A 7,097-nucleotide genomic window follows, 5' to 3' on the forward strand; every position below is an offset into this window, starting at 1 on the left:
TATTTCAGAAAAGTCTATCTAAAAATTCTGGTCTTATCCACGTACATCAAAAACTGGACTATCCACGTTTTGATGTTGTTGGGTTTTTTTTGTTTATACTGGTGTTACTGCCACCTAGTGGATATAAGGGAAATGGGATTTGATACTGCCTATCTGTGGTTTTTGCAACTACATTCAAAGCAGTTTGCATAGTATTACAGGTACTTTTTGTACCTGGGGCAATGGAGGGTTAAGGACTTGCCCTGAGTCACAAGGAGCTGCAGTGGAATTGAACCCAGTTCTCTAGGACTCCAGTTCTCCAGTCTCCAGCAGCAGTCTAAAGTCTTGAGTTACATCCTGCATGCACTGGGCTTGGCCTAACTACCATAAGAGTGGCATCATTCCTGCTTCCAACATACGAGGTATAGGGGGCCACCAAGGATAACTTGTGCCTTAGTGGAGGTCTGGGATGGGCCTCTCCTCGCCTGGCCGAGGGGTCCTACTGGACCACCAGAGCACTTTTTTAAAGTTTGGGGGTGTGGGACCACCAGGGCATTTTTAAGTTTTAGGGAAAGGGGATTGGACTGATGCTTAGGGGATCCATTAGAACACCAGGATATGTTAGCGAGGGGGGGAGAGCAGGTGTCGGAGTGGGTTAGAGGTTGCTGTGATGTACTTTTCTTTGTTTCTTTTTTTTTTACTACTACTATCAATTTTCCTGTCAGTGCTTCAGCCAATCAGTGCTCAGACACTGACAGAAACGTTAGCGCAGAATTCTGAGCCACAAATTACTGCTGCGATTTTAATGTGTCATTAATTTGCATGCTTATTACTCTGAGAATGCCGCAGCAATTTTCCTATGCTAGGTTCATGGTAGAATTTCATCAGATCAACAGCATCCACCCAGGAAGAGACTGGAAGCAGCGTACCTACATATTAGACTTCTCACATAGGTGTTATAAAATCAAGCCGAAAAGGTGCCTATTTTAAGTCTGTTTTATAAAGGCAACATACGTTTCTTTGTGCCTTTATAAAATCTCAGAACCAGCCCTTCGGAAGCAGGTGTAAAAGTATGTTTGCCCATGTATTTTATAAAATATGCAGCTATATTGCTACTCTGCCCCTGCTTCAATAAACTAAATCCCTGGGAATGCCTACACACAATGGGTAGATTCAGAAAGAGCGCCAAATTTAGGCTTCAGGAAGATGCGGCTAAGCACAAATTCTTCAACGGCAGTTCCACAGGGAAATGCAATTATAGAATATAACGATATAAGGAGAGTACATTGAACGGCTTTTTATTTGGTAATTTCATGTTAAGTTCTCAGGCTCTGGTGAGTCCTTACTGATGAATTTCCATTATGTCATTTAATGTTGATGTGTTGTCTTCTAATAAGCATTTTTTCAGTTCACCTTTTCTAGGGTGGGTTATTGCTGTTTTTATAGAATATTAACCTAAGTCTGCAGTTTTGTGCCTAACTTTATTCCATGTCAAAACCTGGTGTAAGTGCTCATGCCTAACTGTTGGCAGGTAGGCACATAACTCCTAATATTCTGTCATCTGCTTGCCTAACTCATAGGTATCCTTGACATTCCCATCCCCCCCCCCCCCCCCCCCCCACATCCATGCCCCATAGAGGTTGTGTATGATAGAATTTGCACACAGCTTAAGAACATAAGCGTTGCCATACTGGGACAGGCTGAAGGTCCATCAAGCCCAGTATCCTGTTTACAACAGTGGCCAATCCAGGTCACAAGTACTTGGCAAGATCCCAAACAGTAAATTTTATGTTGCTTATCCTAGAAGTAAGCAGTGGATTTCCCAAGCCCATCTTAATAATGGCTTAGGAACTTTTCTTTTTGGAAATTAGCCAAACATTTTTTAAACCCTGCTAATCTAACTGCTTTTACCACATTCTCTGGCACAAATTCCAGCGTTTAATTACACATTGAGTGAAGAAATAATTTTTTTCTGACTTGTTTTAAATTTACTACTTTGTAGCTTCAATGCATGAACCCTAGTCTTAGTATTTTTGGAAAGAGTAAACAAGTAATTCACATCTACCCGTTCCACTCCACTCATTATTTTATTGCCTTCTATCATATTTCCCCTCAGCTATCTTTTCTCCAAGCTGAAGTGCCTTAGCTGCTTCAGCTTTTCCTCATAGGGAAGTTGTCTCATCCCCTTTATCATTGTCGACTAAAGGCAGTTGCACATGCAGCTGCAAATTGGTGCCAACTAGTGCCATTTAACAGCCAATTATTAAGTTGTCCACAAAACTTAACTTATTCCATACATTGCTAAGCCTAAATTTTGGCCTGCAAGTTTATAGAATTAAGAGGAATATGCTTATAAGAATGCTGTTTTTCACCACACATAGATATATATGCCCATATATTGTAGGGTAATTCTATCCAACATAGAGGCTGACCAAGTTTTGGATTCGACACCAAATCTGGGTTCGGGTTTCAGCCAAACATGCCATTGCCAAATTCAGTAATTCTTTGTCAATTCACACTGCTTGATTTAGGAATGGAAGCACACCTACACTGCAATATATTAAATAACAAGTTTCAGAACATTTAACAGAGGGAAAGAGGCTTCAGCTGTGGCAGCACTACCTATTCATTCATTTATCCCAAAAACTGTTTTTGTCAAATGTACTGAACGGTGCACCCCGATACAGAAGATTAAAGGACTTGCTTATTCAATATAGCTGTACATAGCTTTAATTTCTTTTGTGTTTTCTATTGACTGATGCCTTGATATTTGACCTTAATTTTTACTATGGTAAATATGTTATTGTTTGTTCAGTATTTTCATTATCTGAGTTGGTTCATCCAGTAAAGTTCAAACTGTTTTTTTTTTTTCCTGGTGTGTGTGCTAATTGTTGCTATTAATCTTGTTATGGGTCATGGTAAACCCAATTTATGAGTAATCTGACCTTTCCTTACACTGCCCTGAAAAACCAAAACACAGTAGCTGTTGAGAATGTAAATGTGAGAAAAGTCCAAAAACTGATTTCTTTGAATAAATCCATGTGGGAACGTGAACAGGCCGTGAAGCCAGGTAAGACGAGCCACACACACTCAGCATATTACAGTGGAAGCAAATAATATTTATTAAAGGTGCCTGGTAAGGGCTCCTGTTCACAAGGAGGGAGGAAAGAATAATCAAAGCTAGTTCTTTAAACATAGCAGTGCCCTCCTCCTACAGGACAACAGCACATATGAAGGACTCTCAGTTCAGCAGCAACTCTTACTGGTCTTTGTCTTGGTCCCTGGATCCAGAATTACCATCACAGTCTCTAGCAGGTACACAAGGCTGGCCTGCAGCCAGCCAGGTCAAAACACAAACTCTTCAAGGTTCCAAGTTGAACTTGACCTAACTGAACATAGTGCGGTGTTTCCCAAACCTGATCCTGGAGGCACCCCAACCAGTCAGGTTTTCGGGATATCCACAATGAATATTCATGAAAGAGGTTTACATACATGGAGGTAGTGCATTGGAAATCTCTCTCATGAATATTCATTGTGGATATCCCAAAAACCTGACTGGCTGGGTGCCTCCAGGACCAGGTTGGGGAACCACTGACATAGTGGTTGCAGTTTCTCAGCTTCGGTATGGAGGAATCTGCAGTGGATGTTGCTGCTTCCCTCTGGGCCTCTTTAATCTAGCTATTGCCAGGCCTTTAATACTTCCTGAACCATGCTCTCCTAACTCCACCCCTCCTGTGTCACTTTACCCTTGGACAGGACTAGGGTTTTAAGGTGGTCCTGACACTGAGGGAGTGTTAAGGGAAAGTGGCAGCATCCTGTAGACTCCCTCTTATATTCTTTCCCTCAGCTCAACCCTGCTTGACTGAGTGCCTGCCATGTCAGGGTCCACCTCCCATGACAAGAAATCAGCACTGTATGATCTTGGCCCGCCCAATGTGAATTTTGAAACTGAAGGGCTGGAGGCTGAGAACCCACTGAATGATGTGCATTCATTTTTGTGGTGAGCCATCCACTTGAGGGGTTTGTGGTCCTGGAGGAAAAGTTCATAGTCTGCTGTTGAGATAGACATGGGGAAAAAAAAAAAGGAGTAGTAGAAACAACGTGGCCACCACAAGAATATAAGTCCAATATGCCAGGCCCCTATATCCCCACGTAGCTACGCCACTGCCATGAAGGGCTGGTTGAAGTCTGGGCTGAGCAGCACCGGCTCCAAACAAATGTCCTAATCTAGAAAGCAGTATCTAGTTTCAACATCCATCACACCTTCTCAGAGACTTCCAGTTGCAAGAGGCAGGTCAGTGGTTCTGCCTTCTTAGCAAACCCTGGGATAAATCTTTGGTAGTACCCAATGAGTCCCAGGAAGGCTTGCACCTGCTTCTTGGTCTGGAGTACCGGCACCTGTGTGATCACTTCTACCTTCTGGACCTGGGGTCTCAAGTGCCCTTTCCCGACAGATTACCCCAAGTATTGGACCTCTTGTCCTCCTAAGTGTCACGGTTTCAGGCTCTAAACAAACAGTCATGGACTCTGGAACAACGTGAGCCCTTGGCCTACTGTCGTCGAACGGCAGCAGGAGGCAAAACCCCCCAACCAGGACAGGACTAACAAGCAAGAATGGAGCTGAAGCTGTAGGTAGGCAGGCAGGCAGTGCTGGAACAGACAGGACTGGAGCTGAAGCTGTAGGCAGACAATGCTGGAACAGACAGGACTAGAGCTGAAGCTGTAGACAGGTAATGCTGGAACAGACGACTGGAACTGAAGCTGTAGACAGGCAATGCTGGAACAGACAAGACTGGAACAACAGGACTGGAGCTGAAGCTGAAGGTAGAGGGAACTAGAGCAAGCAAGGCAGACTAGGCAGAACACAAAGCTGACCTACACAGACAGAACTAAGGCTGAAGACTGACCCTAGCACACAAACAAACAGAGAAGAACAGAAGCAGAAGTGCACACAGGCACCTTAAACAATAAATCAAGACAGAAGTGCCCACAGGGCACAAAGACTATGAACAAGGCAGAAGTGCTTCACTGCACACGGACTAACCTGGAGACCTTTGGCATTGCAAAGGCCCTGAATGAAAGTCCACCACTTCCTTATAAAGGCCCTCACTAAATATGTCACAACTATAGGACACTTACCCTTGATCATACCTCTCCCACTCCCTTCACTTTTGCCCCTCTCTATCTACCTATTTCTTTTATTATTCTGCTACTTAATTTATATTTCTTATCATTACTCTGTAATCCCTGTTACTACGTAAGCCGCATTGAACCTGCTTTGAGTGGGAAAGCGCGGGATACAAATGTAATCTCTCTATATAAAATGCACCTCCAACGTTCTAATGAAGCTGGAAGCCTGAAGCCGGAAGCTGTAGTTGTGTAGATCACTGTATGCCCATGAATGTCTGCCCCGCCCTCGCATCATAACGTGATGACGTCGAGGACGGAGCACTGACACCGAATCGCATTGCTCACCCGTTGCTACGCCACGAAACGTTACGTCAGATGCATCACAGACTTATGAGAACGACCGGCATGAAGAAAGTAAGGCGTATCAGCAACTGACAATGAAGGAATCGCCGAACCATTGCCAGGCAACAGAAGGAGACGTCGGACGCATGACAGACCAATCACGAGCAACTGCATGGGAACAAGGGAGGAGAATGAGCAGCAGAACCGCTCACTTTCTCTGCAGCACGGAGACGAGGAACATCGCTGAAGGAGAATACTATTTGGATGCCCATGCTCCTCTCAGTATGTGACTGCGCAAACAGACACCCAGAAACACAGTTTCAGCCTCCGAGACAAAACTACCCACTGTCCCAACATCCCTGGCACCTCAATCAACCTCTCTCCAAGTTACACACACCCACAAAAGTACTGGGTCATAATGGCGCTGCAAACACACACCCAGAAATCAACTTGCAGCCTCCCTAACAAACGTACTCCAACACACAACTAGGGAGGGGGGAGGGGGAGGACCCTGGAACTCAGAGGGAGGGGGGCAGGAACCTGGAACTTGGGAGGGGGGAGGACCCTGGAACTCAGAGGGAGGCGGGGAGGACCCTGGAAGTCGGAGAGAGGGGGACCCTGGAACTGGGAGGGAGGGAGGAAGGGGGGACCCTGGAACTTGGGGGAAGGGGGACCCTGGAACTTGGAGGGAGGGGAGACCCTGGAACTGGGAGGGAGGGAGGGGGAACACGGCCCTGCAACTCAGAGGGACAGAGGGAGGGAACGGTCCTGCAACTAGGAGGGAGGGAGCCTAACAATCCCTTTCAAAACATTAATTGCAGAAAGGCAATACCTTGCTAGCGCCCGTTTCATTGGTTTCAGAAACGGGCCTTTTATCCTAGTAATAAATAAATAAATATTATCAATATGGTCACCTAAATACGGGATAAAGCAAAAAAAAAAAAAAAACCTAGAGCTTTTTGCTGTTTTCTCATCAACCACTTGGAATTTCAAATCAAAGTTTTACAGCTTTATTTGTTGTTACTATCTACATTTATGTACCAAGTTGAATGAGATTATCTTTAAACATGGTGAAGTTACAGAATTTTTAGCTTGACCATCTAGCAATTTTCGTGCATTCAAAAATGATTGCAATGTAAAATTACCATTATTTGAAAAGAATAAAAAAAAAACACAGGGCACCAACTTACTGTTAATGAAGTCACAATGATGTAGACTTTTGACTAAAGAGCAATGTTGGAGGCCTATCACAAGCTCCACCCAATGCCGCAAACAATCGCTGAACTCAAGGAAGTGCTGCAGATGAACTGAGACAGCCTGACACAGGGACCGATCGACAGGACTGTTAAGAACTTCCCAAAGCGACTGAAGGCCTGTTTTAAAGCTGGGAATGGATACTTTGAGAAGTCACAGTGACTGCAAAATTCTGACACATTGTTAATTGTATTGTTTGAATGATGTTATTTTACTGTGTTTTAGCTTGAACATTTAACATGAAAAATTGCTAGGCATTAACGCTAAAATGCCAGCAACATCAGCTTATTCACTCTTGCTTCTGAAATGTGATCAGTCATAAACTCCTCATTCATTCCTATGCAGTGACACTGTAACTCAAAAGATCCAGTACTATTCTCTTTTATTAAAAA

The sequence above is a fragment of the Microcaecilia unicolor genome, chromosome 1 (genome assembly GCF_901765095.1).
Source record: "Microcaecilia unicolor chromosome 1, aMicUni1.1, whole genome shotgun sequence".
Taxonomy (NCBI): Eukaryota; Metazoa; Chordata; class Amphibia; order Gymnophiona; family Siphonopidae; genus Microcaecilia; species Microcaecilia unicolor.